The sequence below is a fragment of the Lemur catta genome, chromosome 1 (genome assembly GCF_020740605.2).
Source record: "Lemur catta isolate mLemCat1 chromosome 1, mLemCat1.pri, whole genome shotgun sequence".
NCBI classification, from domain to species: Eukaryota; Metazoa; Chordata; class Mammalia; order Primates; family Lemuridae; genus Lemur; species Lemur catta.
This window is the reverse complement of record NC_059128.1, coordinates 229,670,226-229,686,983: the sequence shown is the minus strand read 5'-3', so window position 1 is coordinate 229,686,983 and position 16,758 is coordinate 229,670,226. Positions and strand designations below refer to the sequence as shown.

Sequence of the window (16,758 nt, the reverse complement as noted above, 5' to 3'; positions counted from 1 at the left end):
TGATGTGCAGAGATAAGTGGAAATATCTGTGAATGGGTGACATAAACATCAAAAGCATTCCCAATTTCAAATATATTTGAAAAGTTGGCTATTAGCTGATGTATATGTATATGTAATGGCAATCAGTAAAAGAAAAACAATAATTATGTCCCTTAAAAATCATTCGTTCATGAACATTCATCCATTCTTTCAACCTAATGTAAGGATCTACTGAGTATCAGATTCTAAACTACACTGATAACACTGAACACCATGGTGATCAAGACAGAATAAGGTCTGCCCAAGAAGTGGATTCAGATAATTAAATTAATAATTACAATATGCTACATACTATACTAGGTAAAGTACTAGATGTTATGGAAATACATAATTGTAAGCTATTTATACTTAAACTCATTACAGAAATATGGCAGAACTATATTTGGACAAATATAAAGTGCTAGTGGTTTTTATTGACCTTGAATTTCTTCTGATTTGGCCTGGTTTATCTACAGAGTAGATTGCCACATATGGATTTTACTTATATTGTTTGCTTTCAAAATCTTGCCTTTTGAACTATCTATTTAATTATGGATGCATCAAGCAGTAATGAATTTATTTTCTTAATTTAAGATTATACACGGCACCATTTTTCCCATCCCAGTGTTTCTTTTTATGTTAAGATACATCTTCTATTATAAATGATAGCAACCTCAGGAAGATGATGGTGATGATGAATGAAACAGAAAAAAAATATGTTATCTTTTGTGAGGTTAGATCTACAGGGCCAAGAAGAATAAAATCTTGCTTGGACCAGTAAATTGAGCAAACACCACATAGGAATCACAGAGGAAGTAATTATAGGCCATACCAATCCTTATCACTTTAATAAGTCACAGTTAGAATTAGTTCTTTTGCTGTGATTTTTCTTTAAATCCAATGCATAACCTATAGTCTATAGCAAATTTTTCCCTAGAAACTGTCAACCACACAGAGGGTCTTTTTTAGAAACCAAAATTCTAGATTTTTTTAAAGCAGAAAACATGCTATCCTCTTTCATTTCATGGAGGAATAAAACTGTCTTGTTTTTTCCTTATGTTAAAAAATATAGTTAACTATAGCTGCCACAGGCAAGAGAACTAACAGGGTAAAATACTAAATGATCCAATATATAGGGCATTTATCTCACTGGATTTCATCTAGCTCAGCATCATAGCTTTGTAGTCTAAGCAGTAGATGAAGAGAATCAATAAACTGGGCAAATAATGTTTTATGTCAATAACATAGAAAAGAATGAACAGAAATAGAACACTTCACCATTGCACAAAGTAAATTAAATATGATTTTTAAAAAAATCAGTAGCTGACTCATTGTCAAATTATTAATAGAAATGTAATCAGTTCAAATAGTCTTAAATACAGTCAAAGTGCCCAACAGGATGAGAGAACAAAGGGATTTCACTCTAATCTGCTAGACTCAAGGCAGGTGTACTGTGTGGCTGTCATTTAAGTACTCTGTGTTTAAGTTTTCACATCAATATTACAAATTATGTATGTATTTTAGAAGTTCATAATTTCTTTGTATTAACTTGTAGAGCTATTTTAAGGAAGGATGAACAAACCACACTATAAAAACGAGAAAGTGAATACGTGTTAATTTTTCCTTAGGTCTGAGATGATATAACCTTACCCCTATTACAGGAAAATGAGAGACAGTAACAGATGTGAACATTAATCCCTTCTCTTTAGGATACCCTATAAATTCAACATATCGCCACTAATTATAATAATACCTTACAGTTACTGGAGTACTAACCATGTGTAAGGAACTGTTGTAATTATTTCATACATATATTATCCCATTTAATGCTCACAACAATACTATATTATAAATAAGGAAACTGAGGCAAAGATAAGTTGAAAGTCACTTGCTCTAGGTCAAGAGGCCAGTAACAGGTGGAGTTAGGATTCAAACCAGACACTCCAGAACACATCCAATATTAGAAATAGTCTGATTCAAAGAGATAGATGTACCTTGGGAACATTATTCAGCTTTTCTGGGCTTTAGGTCCTTCTCTAGAACAGGGGTTGGCAAACTTTTTCTATAAAGGGCCAAATCATAAATATTTTAGGCTTTGAGGGTCAAGAGGCAAAGTCAGAGATGTTACACTATGTAGATATTACATAACAACAGAGAAAACAAATTACCTGAATTTTTAGTAACAAAGTAAGTATAATTTTTTTTGAAATACAGGTCTACTAATGAGTAGCATAATGTTCATTTTTAGAGCATAACATTTTGCTTAAGTGGGGTCCAAAGACAGTGTTTCTGTCATGAAATAGACTGCAAATGTTCACCTGTAAAAACCATTTTTAGCTCACAGGCCATACAAAAACAAACAGCAGGCTGGATTTGGCCCAAAAGCCATAGTTTATCAGCACCTGATCTACAAAACAAAATCACTGTACTGGGTAATTTCTGAGAACTCTTTCAACTTCAGGATTTTATGATACTGTCTTACTTTGCAAGCATAATAATTCTGATTTTTCAATACCTTCAGTATATTTGGATAAAAGGTAAAATCTGTGAACCTTATACTCTATCTCCATATATTCTAATAATTAAATGAATGCATGAATGTAACTGCAGCATCAAATATTTATATCTGCCTCGCAGATTATTGTTTTCTTAATTTTCTTAGGACAATTTAGCTTTTATTGCATTTCCACAGGCTCCATGAATGTCATCACAGAGGAACAAGCTTTCCGTGGAAAAGGCATTTGAGCAGTATGTCAGAGGTAGGAAGAAAATCAGCATGGCCTTACAGTGAAACAAGGCAAGAGTAAATACAGTATACAGATAGTTTCCCTACTGAAGGGAATCTTTATTTGATTAAATTCCATTTTCTATATTAATATTTGGTACCTTAAATTAGTAGTCTTAATACTTCACATAAATTGGTGCTGGGTTTGCAAACTGTGCTTTTATATTGCTTTATCATTGTTGTTGTTATTATTATTATTGAATCTCCTATGGTTAGATATAGGAAATTCTCAGGTAACTTCTAGATTCACTGACAGTTTTCCTAGGAGGTGGTAAAAACAAATGCCTTCATGTACACATAGAATTTTTTCAATACATACAAAAAGTAGTAGAGTTTTCCTGCCTTTACTTAGAGCAAAACTGTCAAGAATTTACCTTTATATATTCATATGTACTCAACCGTTAAAAAAAAGAACTAAAAAGTCAATCTATGATATTTGATGTTGAATGTCATAGGGTTTATTAATTATATAACATATAATTGAACACTTCTATAATAGTCAAAGTAACAGAAAATATACTAATAATTCTGGATGACTTTATAGAAGCTTATAGATAAAATATGGTATGTAGTTCCTGACAGAGTTAAAAATCTATAAAATAGTGCTATTATCAAGATTCCTTGATTGCACTAAAAAAGTTTGGCCCTAGCAAATTGTTAAGTAAGAATAATTCGTCTTTAAAAAGCTTCACTTTCTCTAAATTTTATTTCATTTTTTCCCACAATACTACATTTTACTTTCCAAGTTAAGAGCAAATCAACAAATCAATTCATGATAATATATAAATGGTTCCTAATGGTTCTTCCAAGGCAACATTTACAGTTTTAACATGGGCTTTTACAACTTTAAAAAAATTTGATTGAAAAATACTAAAAAGGTGCTCAACATCACTAATCATGAGGAAAATGCAAATCAAAACCACAATGAGATCTCACCTTATATGTTAGGATGGCTATTATCAAAAAGACAAGCGATACCAGCCTTGGTGAGGGTGTGGAGAAAAGGGAACCCTCGTCTACTTTTGGTGGGAATGTAAATTGATACAACTATTATAGAAAAAAGTATGAAAGTTTCTCAAAAAATTAAAACTAGAACTACCATATGATCCAGGGATCCCACTACTGAGTATATATCCAAAGAAAATAAAATTAGTATGTAGAAGAGACATCTGCACTCCCATATTCACTGCAGCATTATTCGCGACAGGCAAGATGTGGAAACAACCCAAGTGTCCATGAACAGATGAATAAAGAAAAATTAGAGATACACACACACACACACACACACACACACACGTACACACACACACAGTAAGTCAGTCTTCACTTAACATCATTAATAGGTTATAGGTTCTTGGACACTGTGACTTTAAGCAAAACAGTGTTCTACAAAACTGTTGTTTTACTCTACTACAAAAAGGCCATTTCATTGTAACACTGATGAGAAAAAAATTAGTTTCATTATGCATTGTGTATATATAGTATATATAAAGTGGAATATTATTTGGCCATAAAAAAGGAAATCCTGCCACTCACAACAACATGGATGAACCTGGAGGGCATTATGTCAGATGCAGAAAGACAACTACTGTGATTTCACTTATATGTGGAGTCTAAAAAGAATCAAATCCATAGAAGCAGAGAGTAGAATGGTGATTGTCAGAGCCAGGGGCAGGGGATGGGGAGATAGTGGTCAAAGGACACAAACTTTCAGTTATAAGATAAGCAAGTTCTGGGGATCAAATATACAGCATGGTGTCTAAAGTTAATAATACTTAATTGTATACTTTAAATGTGCAAAGAGAGTAAGATCTTAAGTGTTTTCAGCACGCATACACACAAAAATGGTAACTATATGAGATGATGGATGTGTTAATTACCTTGACTGCGGTAATCATTTCACAATGTGTATATGTACAATCAAATCATCACATTGTACATCTTAAACATACACAAGATTTATTTGTACTCTATACCTTAATAAAGCCATAAAAAAACCCCTGAAAACTACCCCCTTTAAACACAAAATAAAAATAATAATATAAATCACAAACAATCCCACCACTTAAAAAATAAATTTTAACAAGAATTGACGAACCTGTCTGTCTCTGCAATCTTCTGTCACTCCTTAAGATAGCCACTCTTCCCCATTCTTTTAGACCATTGTATTTCACTCTGTGTCAATTTAAGATGAAATAATTACCTATATTAACCTAAAACTTCCTATTTTAACTTAAAATATATTATGAGGATCTTTTCAGAGCAGTACATATGGATCTATTTTATTCTTTGTAATAGCCATATATAATCTAATGTAACAAGGTATTAAACCATTTATCTTCTGAGGTAAATCTAGTATGCTTCTAAATTTTTGTTGTTATGAGTAAAGCTACAATGAAAATTGTCATACATGTGAAATTATTTCTTATGGAAAGATGATTTCTAGAAGTGATTGCTGGATCTTAGCATATATTCTTTTTTTATTTTGTAAGGAAAATTCTTAAACATTTAAAACACTAAGTAATTTGGTTAATGAAATAATTACCATTATTGAGCACCTAATATTCTAGGCAATGTGGTATGCCCTTTAAATACAGTATTTCAATATATAGTTTATTATCTATAGAAATTCTGATAACCCAATTCTGAAGGGCCTTCAGTTGTCACACTGAAGAGCTGGACTGCATTCCTTGAGCAATTTGGAGTCATTCATTGAAAATTTATGAGTAGGGGAATGGCCCATCTTCCTTAGCAAAATAAATCATGCCCAGGAAGGGAGATCAGAAAGAGATCTGCCTTGCTACAGGGGGCATATTAAAAGGTATGTAGCGGGTTTGGGACTAGATGATGGATGGCATTCCTTGCACAGGGATAAGATCAAAGCTGCTTAACATGGAGCCAATTCCTTCTGTACCCCAAACTGAAGCAAAGGGACACCCTTACCAAGAGATAAGCATCTTCCTCCAAGCCTTATTTGTCAGACAGACAATGGCAACCTGCTCAGCACAAGAGCATATTAAGGGTATGTTTCCCACCCTATTGTTTCCGAAAACCTCAAGACAGTCACCATTATTGAACTTGTAGGTAGGAATGGGAAAAGCACAAGGCCAGTTAAAAAATAAGTATAGAGTTATCAAGCTTTAAGGATATATGTAGTTGAGAATTTTTGATGTGGTTACTCACACATGGAAATGACCTGAAAAAATGAATCAGAAGCCAAATTTTTGAGGAAACTGTACAGCCAAAGACATAAGAATAAAAGAAAAAGAAAAGAGAGAGAGAGAGAGAGAGAAAAATAACTTGAGCAGGGCTCTTCCAGCTGGATGGTGCTATTCACAGAGATAAGCTGGGGATCAAGATCTCTTATTAAATCTAAGATGCTCAGTGGACGTCCAACAAAGATAGCAAGTAAATTGTTGCATTTATAAATTTGGACTCGATGTGATAGGTTAAGGTAGGATTTGCAATAAAAATCTGAGAGTCACCAGCTATATAAATGGCATTTAAAGCCATTGGGTTGGATGAGCTCATCTAGGGAGTATAATGGAACAGAGGAGGAGCTAACAAAAGAGACTGACAAGTCAGTAAAGTAGGGGGAAATCCAGTGTGAGGTCACAGGAGCCAAGGGATGACATTTTTACAAAAAAGACAGAGTATATCACATTTTGAAATGCTTCTGAGAGGTTAAGATGAAAATAGGCCTCTATATCAGGGTACAGATAAAGTCCTACGGCAAGAATGATGATAAATTTGTTAATTATGTTAAGTATTTGCTAAAAATAATATGTTTCCTTTATTGTGATCATTGGTAATTAGATGTAAATCCTACAAAGATACATTGTATGTTTTTAAGTTTTAAGGTGGAAGGAATCGTAGAGATCATCTAGACCAACCTTCTAATTTTATGGACACACACAAAAAATATGAAGAAGTAATTTGCTTGAGCTCCAAAGCCACAAAATGGCAGAAATGGGGATGTGATATAGGTCTAACTCCTGGGGCAGGGTTCTTTCCTCTAAAAGAAAATTTGTGTTCATTGTCATAAATTGGTTTTCATTTTCCAAAATCTCATTTTAAAGTACAGACCAAGACCCATTCAACATCTGATGTGCTAATCTCAAAGACTTTTATTTTGGCTATCACATTTTAATTGTTATTTGCCCCCACATTAGAAGTGCAAAGAGAATTATAATTTAATATCTTGAAGATTGTCCTTTCCTGTTGTAGTATGTATGTTTTACCTAATTGGTGGAGGTGCGGCAAGTGTTCAACAAACAGGTATTGCATTAGTGTATTAATTTTCTTACACAGGCCTACATTTGGCATTTATATAGGTACACACACTAAGTTACATTAGAATTTAGATAATAGAGAGGTGATTCTTTTAGATCTTCAGGAAAAAAATTTAGAAGAGCTGAAAAATTAAATTAATGTATTATCATAGGGAAAAGAGCAATTCTGAGAAGAGTGTGAAAAAAGTAATAGCATCAGAAACGTAATAATAATAGATACCATTTTTTTCCTGTTGAAGAAAGTACATAGGAATAGAATACACTAAAAATGTGAGTCAGGAATGATTATGACCCCAGAATCACATTATCATTTATAGCTTCAAAAAATGTAGCTAAAAGAAAAAAGTGTTTTTACTACACACCTATTATAATCTCTAAAATAAAATTGACAATATCAAGTGTTGAAAAGGATATGGAGCAACTGGAACTCTTATACACTGCTGACAGGAATGAAAATTTGTACAGCCAGTCAGCAAAACAGTTTGGCAGTATAAGGTTTAACACATTACCTCTGACCCAGCAATCCAACCCCTGAGTAACTACTCTAGAGAAATAAAAACTTATGCTCACACAAAAATCCTATACACAAATGTTCATAGAAGTTCTATTCATAATTTTCTCAAACTGGAAAATATGCAAATGTCTTTCAATGGATGAATGGATAGTCTGTCGTATATCCATACTAAGGAATACTACTTAGCCATAAAAAGAAACAAATCATTCAAACATGCGACCATATGGCTGAGTCTTAAATGCATCATGCTGAGTGGAAGAAGCCAGTCTTAAAAAGTTATGAACTATATAACTCCATTTATAGGACAATTTAGTGACAAAGAAGAGATCTGTGGTTGCCAAGGATTAGTGGTGGGAGGAGGGATAAAGAAACGGCACGAAGGAGTTCTTTGGGGCGATGGAACTGTTTTGTATCAAGATGGCGGTGGTAGTGGTTGTTACATAAATCTATACATGTGTAAAAATTCATAGACCTGTATACCAAGTAATTTATAAAAGTCAATAAAAATGTTCAACATTTTCAGGAAAAAAGGGAGCAGCTGATCACATACTGAATTTTTGGAAAATATAGCCTCAATAAAGCCCTAGTTTCTCCTACCAAGAAGATAATTTGGTAAGAGTTAATATTGTTGATGAAAAAGAAAACTGTATTTCTGTCTCTGGCATAAGTTGACCAGAATGAGAATTCTAACATAGATAGAAATTTAAAAATAATTCCATTACTGCTTGTGAATCAAGGAAAATACCAGTGTTGGAATTTTGTAAGTATGACAGCAAGGTAAATGCTGTTTGTTACTTAAGCTAATAAATTATATTTCATAAAGCTCTAATGGTGCTGTGAACAGACTATGCAGCTCAGTTTTGCCCCTAAACCCTGTAACTACAATACACTTTCACTCATTATTTCTTAAAAGCTTTCAAAGGTGCCTTTCTTTTTTATTGTGGTAAAATAGACATAACAAAATTTACCATTTTAACCATTTTTAGGTGTACAGTTAAGTGGTATTACCACCATCCATCTCCAGAACTTTTTAATCTTCCCAAGCCAAAACTCTGCAACCATTAAATAATAACTATCCATTCCTTTCTCCTCCCAGCCCTTGCTAACTCTACTTTACCTTCTGTTTCTATGAATTTGACTATTCTAGTTACTTTCTTTAAATGGAACATATAGTATTTGTCCTTTTGCGACTGGCATATTTAACTTAGCATAATGTCTTTATTCATGTTGTAGCATGTGTCAGAATTTCATTCCTTTATCTGGTTGCATAATATTCCATTATATGTATGTACCATATTTTCTTAATCCATTTGTCCACTGATGGACATTTGAGATGTTTCCAACTTTGGCTATCAACTGTATATTCCTTTTGACATGGTTGTCAGCCACCATTTTTCCCACTACGCAGACTCAAGGAATTTTTTAATACCCTTTAGCAATGTAGGATATTTCATTTATAATAGTCAGGGATAAAGAGAACTTTTTGGTTTGGTGATAGGTTCTAACTATTTATTATTACACAGAGGAGCTAGTTAATTATGGTAATAGCAATTCTATTTTTATCAAATTACATGTTCAAATTTGGTTGTTAGTGAAATGTGTGCATATATGTGTGTGTGTGTGTGTGTGTGTGTGTGTGTCACATGCATGTCTGTGTGATGATACATAGAGCTATATTATGCATAATGTTAAGGCTTTATTATTGTCTGATTAGGAAGGTAGGATTAGCCAGAAAAATGGTTTTCAGTATGCAACAGCATGTTAAATCTGATTTTACTGAACTGAAAATTTCAAGATGAAATAAGAGTTTGGTCCCTAAAACAGTTGACCATGCGGCTAGCCTCTACCTCTGACCAATCAAAGCAGACTATCTGAGTGGGGTCAATGCATTGGTACTTTTTTTTTTAAACCTGATGGGTCATTTTTTAATATGCAGCCTGGATTAGGAACCTCTGAGCTACAAAGATGCTGAGTTAGGGGGAGCCAAGAGTAAACAAGTGAAGGTAACTTTAAAAGGCACCTAGGGCCTAGAGCCTGCAGAGATGAAGGGAAGAGAAATTTAGAAATGGCAGAAGAACCACTCAAGCTAGGAAAGATTAAGTGTCCTTTCAGAGTTAGGTGTAGGTGTCAATTATAAGGATAATTAACGCCTAGATTATAAAGAGCTGCTGTGAGACCTAAATTAGAACAGAAGCAATAAAAACAGTCTGAGGAAGTATAAGGTGAGAATAAGATAAATAGGTAAACATTTAAATAAGCAGATTATAGAGTTCTGGAAATACCAAGTCTCTTGATCCTGTAGTTTTTGTTCCATTCAAATACTTGTACTAACTGAGGTTGATATTAATACATAAAAAGTGAAGTGCTTTATCATCTAAGTAAACATATTTTATATACAAAAGCATGGTTTGAGTATATACATTGGACTACCCTGCTTCTCTTGGCTATTCATACCTGAAGTGACAAGAGCTCTGTTTATGCTATCCTAATCCGTCACCAGTAACAGTGAACAATCTATGCCATAACTCCCTGTCCCAATCACTCCACAAGAGTTAAAGGGCTACTTGAACATTAAACATGACCAAAACATTGTTCCATAGTCCATAAAGACAAAAATTCTCAGTAAGAACATCGTATCACTCAAACCTGAGGATAAATATCTTCCTTACCGGAGATGTGATTATTAAAACAATTCACTGATCAAAAACAAAAGCAAAAAGGATATCTTGAGAGAACATTTTCTTTTCTCTCCCACTCTGTCTCCTCTCCTCCCCCTTCTTCTCTCTTTCTTTCTTAAGGACACTTTAGAAAATAAAGAAAAGAATGGAAGAATAATTAATAATAACCACCCAGACATAAACACCATTAATGTTTTATTTAAGTTTTGTATCTCCCTTCTTTCACTTAACATTATATAAGCATTTGCTTATCTCATTAAAATCTCTTCACGAGCATGGTTTTTTTTCCTAACCACAGCCCTATTGTTTGACATCTTTCTAGCTAGGGTTCCAGTTCTCACCAGACTATTGGGGCACAGTAGGAGTCACATAATATAAACATGGATTCACACTCTTTCCTGTATAAATCTCCTATACTGAAGGCACAGGGCAGAGAAGGGGATGTCTTTGGTTAAGCTTGCCATGATCAGCTAATTATTGACTTCTTCAGTCCCCTGGAGTTAAAAGCAACAAAAGCAACTATGAGCAAATTCTAAAGAGAATTTCCCACAACTGTAAATGGTTCACTCTAAGTGCTCTGTAAATGGAAGGAGATGACAGCTGGCTGGCTGGAAGTGCCAAGTGGACCCAGCCCACCCAGGGTAGGATGCATAAGGGACTAGAGAAGACTTGCGAAACAAAAGAAACAGGCTAGGGTGTCAAAATATGTTTTATTTCTTCTTCACACTTCCTAACCTCTAATCAACCACCAGGAATGCTCTCCATTTCTCTCTCTCTTCTCTTTTCTTCTCTCTCTCTCTCTCTGTTCCCCCTTCTTCCATTTCTCCTTCTCTCCCCCACTATCTCTCCTATTTCTTAAAGCTTCACTCATAACTGGCTATAACATGGCAAAGAAATATACTTTTATATCATTAATTGCAGTTATTATACTACAACTTTCCCATGTTTTAACTGAGCTCACTGTATCTCTGTCCTCTACCCATAAAAGTTGGGTCATTGTTAGGACTATTCTGTGATGGATTTAGAATGAAATGACTCTGGGAAATATAGTACCTCACACCATACAGTCTTCTCTTGCCTGATTCCAATTTGGATGGTCTGCCCATCTCTTAGGCTCAAGTCTATGCAAGTAGGGAAACTCTGATGCTTGTTTTTAACCTAAGGCTTCCGGATTTTCCCCTTCAGTTACCTAAACTGCTATGGATCTTCTGTTGGGATATAGTCCAGAAGCCTAATTTTGCAGAGGTGTTTTGGTTGTTTTTGTGTGTTTGTTTTCAGTGAGTGAGATAAATAGGAGAATCCAGAAAGTCTAGTGAAATTTACAACTGAAAGAGAATAAGACTGATCCAATAAGGAGAATAGAAGTGAGCAGAAAAATTAATTGACTTCAGTTGCAGAGGGTTAGTGAGAACTCTTAAAGAGGAAGGTGAGAAAAAGGCAGGAGAAACATTGGGGGTAGCTGTAATGGGAGAAAATTTGTGGATGAGAGAGATGGCAAAAAAAGAGAATTTTTAAGAAGTTTTCTTGTGCATTATGTAGGTTATGTATCCAGAGAAATGGCAAATAATCAAATTAACTTTTAATTGCTCAACTATTAGTTTTTTGCATATGATTCCAGGTATGACCCTGAATCATGAAAGAGCTCAGCTTTATATTCACACATGCATACACACACACACACACACACACACACACACACACACACACACACACGCACACACACCCCCAGATTTGTTAACAAAAACTAGTACCAGCCTAGAACCCAGGAAATATTTGTTGAATAAATGAATCAATCTACTTAGAGTATGTACTTTATTTTGTGTTAGAAAAGTTGAGGCAATACAAATGAAACTAAAACTTCTGTGTGCTGATTATTTTTCTCCGCCTACTTTTCCAGGAAACAAAAAGGTAGTAATTTTTAAAGTAATTTTATTTATTCATTTTCAAACTTCTTTAGTAATAGATTTCATTGCAACCAGTGAAACAATAAAAAATGAGTAAAAAAAAATTAATAATCTTCTCTGAATCCTTTTTCATTCCCAAGCCTGTGAAATGACCAAAGTGAAGAATATAGTATGAATTTTTCTATAGCTTTCTTCATGTTCATAAAAACACATAAACACATACAACATATTTATTCATAAATACTTATTATGCTGAAAATTTGCTATTTTCACTTGATAAATTATAGTCATTTTTCCCGGTCAATAGCTATAGATATAATTTATTCTTTTTTTAATGGCTGTATAATTTTCAAAAATATGAGTGCATCATCTGTCTACATCACATGGCATGCGTGTAGTCAAATTAATGAAATCAGTATACAGTCTTTTTTTTTTTTTTCTTACAAATTTTAGTAAATATATTCGAACATTTTTACACAGGATGTTCAAAAAACATTTACTGAAGACATATCTGGTGCCAGTTTCAGTGACTGAGACAGAAAATTGGTAAAGTACCCCTGGTTCTTTCCCTTAAGAAAGTCATTGAGTAATGGGAGGTAAAGTAGTTTTTTTTTTTTTAATTTGAGAGAAACTTCTCAGAGAATTTATAGTAACATGCTTTTAAAACAAACCTTTAAAAGAAGTAATATATCACTGGTAATTCATGCTCAGTCATTTTCAATGTATGAACAGTACTTAGAAGCAACACAGTACTTCCTATATGGCAAATCAAAAACAAACTAATTTCTAACCACTAAGAGCTCAGATAAAGGGCCTTACTCTTGAGACCTCAAACTGATTTACACTTCTACAAATACTTCCACTGTAATGCATGATATTTATGAACTTTCTTTGTGCCATGGAACTCTAAATCTTCATATATATATCTTTTGACTTCTTTGCATAATATGTCTGCCAGATAGGGGAAAGTGTCCCCAACAGATAAGGAAAATGATCTTAAGACGAAACTGTTTGACAATGCCTGAGTCAAGTCTCCAGACAGTCATCCCCATACTCCTTCCTTTCAATTACATTTGCTGCCTCCCTAGTGGTAATTGCAATGATAATGTAGACAGTATTATGTCATCAATCAGAGAGTCTCATATAGCTTGATAGAGTCAGTTCTTATTTTAAAAACAGGAGCTTTGTATGCAAACTGTTTCTCTATCTCCTAAAAGGGCCTGTGAATAAAACTTCACTGATACGTTTTCCAGGCTGGAAGAGTCTAAATTGCTGAGCAGCCAGAGTCTAGTGAGGCCCGCTGACACTTTCCAGTGCTACAAGAAGATAACACAGATGTAGGGTTAAATGCGTAAACAGATTCATGGCTATTTCTGCCAGCCCTAACTTAGAGAACACAATACTGATAGCAACAATGGCAATAATAACAATGCTACATACATATTCATTATTGATTATTCAATAAAGTCTTACAACATTCAAGTAATTTGAGCAAAGAACAGTTCAGTAAAATCATAGCAAAAGTTAGGCAAATTTTATATGGTCAAGTTAGTACTTTGGCAAACAAGTAAAAGACCTTGTCAAAAATCTAAATCTTTTAATATTCAGTAACTCTCTTGCATAAACCAATTTATTTTCCTAAATCTTTGAAGATATTTTATCATAAGAGGTTTATAACACTGAATTTTATACTAATCAGAAGAGTGATCTTCATTCTGTATGCAATGCCTCATGACCCCCTGAAAGAATTTCAGCTCAGCATGGCCTCCTCCCTTTTCCAGTTGACACAGAGAATGATGCTTTCAAACTGCCTTTTGGGATACATGAAGGGGTGCTTTTAGAGCCAACCTGAAGTATAACACTCTTTATTGTTCCTGAGAAACGTGTGCCTAATTCCCTAGAAATTTACTGTTTCAAAGAGTCACAAGGCTCCTGATTGCTTCTCATCAGTCTTGAAGAGATTAGATAAGCTTCTTCCCTTTTACAAAAGCTTTTTCTTCATTCAAAATTCCTTTGAGAACAAAACATTGAACCAGAATTGGATTTTTAACAAAATATTATAAGATTGTTGAAAACATTTTTTTTTCTCCTGAGGAGACCCAGAAATTCAAAAGATATATTAATGCACTTTCTGATTTAGGGCCACTAGCAACATATTGCAAAGAGCAAGGTTGAGGCAAAGAACAAAGTCCCTTCTGCTAAGCAGGAAGGGTGTTTTTTAACTGGCTTACTTTCGAAGACTAGAATGGACTGCTAAGGGCTTTCACACAGATAAACTTGGAAGTCAAAACTCTGTAAGTACAGTGGGGAGAAGCGGGTAGAAACAACTTCTCCAGAACCCTAACAGGTAGCATTGCTTTTAATTACTATTACATAAATAGTTATCCATTACTGATGCCCCACATCCCATTCCCAGACTCTATTCTGCAGTGACAACTGGTTTCAGAATAGTTGTTCAAGAGTGTCAATGATAGAAAGTGGCCTCCTCTGAAATGGGAGTGTTTACATGCAGTGCTGCTAAAGTCGACACATGGAAGGAAATTCAGGATCACGTGTGCAGTGGGACCCACCATCAGTAAGTGTTTCAAGCCTCTCTCACTCTCTCACTCACTTCCTCATTCTCTCTCGCAGTCCTGTATTCACTGAGAAGTTCACTTTCAATGTGGTCCTCAGTGGTCATTAGAAAACAATGCCAGCAATTTATAAGTATGTTTTAATTTTCAAAGTTTTGTATTTTCGTAATAGCAGTAAGGCTAGGGCACTTTCATAGACCTTTACCTGTGATTACATCATTAGGCTTCAATGAAGTAAGTCTTGAGAAGGAAAATGTAAACCAAAGCCCAATTATTAAACATTTGAATTATTCCTTCTTATTTGTGTAATAAATATAATTATTTTATTTCTCATTCACTTTTCAAAGCTGTTTTTAAGTATGATCTAGGTTCTTGGTACCATTATCTGTGATATGATGGGAGTGCTGGGCACAGACACAGAGTGAGTCAAGATGATGCAGAGATGAAAGACCAGTGCTAAAGATTTCAGCAATCTTTCCAGATCCTCATTTCCCAAAGAAAGGAAACATACAGAAGACATGATATTTATTTCCATACAAGATGATATAATTTAAATTTAAAGGCAACTTCTCAACACACTCTTTTCTTCTTGGGAAGTCTATGAGAGCATGTATTATAATTCTACTTTGCCAGAGGAGGAACTGAGGTGTGTGGACCATAGAAAATTAACCAGGAGAAGAATAGACTAGGAGGTGGGTGGAATAATGGAAAGAATACTTGGGGTCAGATAGATCAGTCTGAATGTTGGCTTAGGCTTTTTTTTTTTTTTCCTCTAAGTTGTATGGTTAATTTAATGTCACTGAGCCTGTTTCCAAAACTGTAAACTGTAAACTGAGGATTATAACATGAGTCTTGAGGCAATGCTATGAAAATTAAACATAAAGAGCTTTATGCAGAGAGGGCACCTGCCAAATGTAACTTTCTTTCTTATTAATACTTTCCTAACATTTTTCAGTTTTTCAGATATTTGAGTTAAAAGAACTAATGACCTCTGTGACCCCACAAGCTAAGGCAAAATGAGATGCAATAGATTAAAAACACCAAGCAGAAGACAGCAGAGTTTGAATCAGTTAGATCTGGTAGTAATATTAATACAAACTCACTTATTGGCTTTGCAATCTTGGATGCTACTTAATTTTTCCAGGGCTCAGATTTTTCATTATAAAATGGAAATGATTCCTACTTTGCTTAGCGGTTGCTGAGTGTGGTAGCAAGGATTAGAGACAACTTTTATAAAGCAACTAGTACATTAAGTAAACAAATTGTGTATAATATATATTGTTCATATTTTTATTAATAAAAAACTTATATGTAGATTCATTTCCTATACCTAATATTCCTTTATTCACCCAAGATCTTGAAAGGGTTATGGTATAGGCTTTGATCACATATTAGCTGGTTTGGCTATGATAATTTAGCTCCTGAGAACTGTGATTAAAAAAAGTCCCAGCCATGCCATTAACTATTTAGCTCTAAGACTTGGATAGGAATTCTAGGCCTGAGTTTTGTTCATCTCCAAAATGAGGAGACTGGAATAAATAATTCCTAAGGTTCTCTGTTGCTGTAATATTTTCTGGTTCCAATGTCTTTTTACTGAATTATAGCAGATAAATCCTCATATCTTTAGGGCTTAAGGTACTTCTTTATGGTTTAATTTCCACATTCCCTATACTCTCTTTCTTCTTTAATTGCAAAAGGGGATAATTTCCATCACTTTGCAAACAAACCAATATCTCTATTCTGGCTTAGTGGCATTCCTGGTTATTAATGCATCAAACTTTAAAAGAGTGTGGATTGTTCTTCAATCTAGAAATCCAGTAATGTTGTAGGTAGTAATAATGAGAATAATGATGATTTATTTTCAAGGCTTTCTATGCCTCCAGGCCCATGGTCATTGCACATGATCCAATACAACAAAATTAAAAATGAGATTAAGGTTTAACAGTTAAAAAATACATTCTAGGAACAAAACACATTTTTGGTATGCGTTACTA

General features: G+C 34.2%; 1 protein-coding gene and 1 long non-coding RNA gene across 10 annotated transcripts in view; one reads left to right on the top strand and one right to left on the bottom strand.

Moving 5' to 3' along the window:
- The window catches only part of ZBTB20 (zinc finger and BTB domain containing 20), a 762,522-nt gene that overhangs the window by 428,594 nt on the left and 317,170 nt on the right, over positions 1 to 16,758 (bottom strand). For 2 of the 9 annotated variants that reach the window (XM_045540230.1, XM_045540232.1), the window contains one exon: positions 4,902 to 4,978. The exons of 6 other annotated variants lie outside the window; for them this stretch is intronic. The gene's annotated coding sequence lies outside the window, so the exon portion shown is untranslated. Of the gene's footprint in view, positions 1 to 4,901; positions 4,979 to 12,305; positions 12,333 to 16,758 lie in introns of those variants that run through there. One more of the 9 variants, XR_006732696.1, reaches the window with a different exon arrangement.
- LOC123630524 lies at positions 2,468 to 14,672 on the top strand. The gene is made up of 3 exons (XR_006732698.1): positions 2,468 to 2,555; positions 2,711 to 2,777; positions 14,608 to 14,672. It is a non-coding gene; the product is annotated as an uncharacterized LOC123630524 (long non-coding RNA).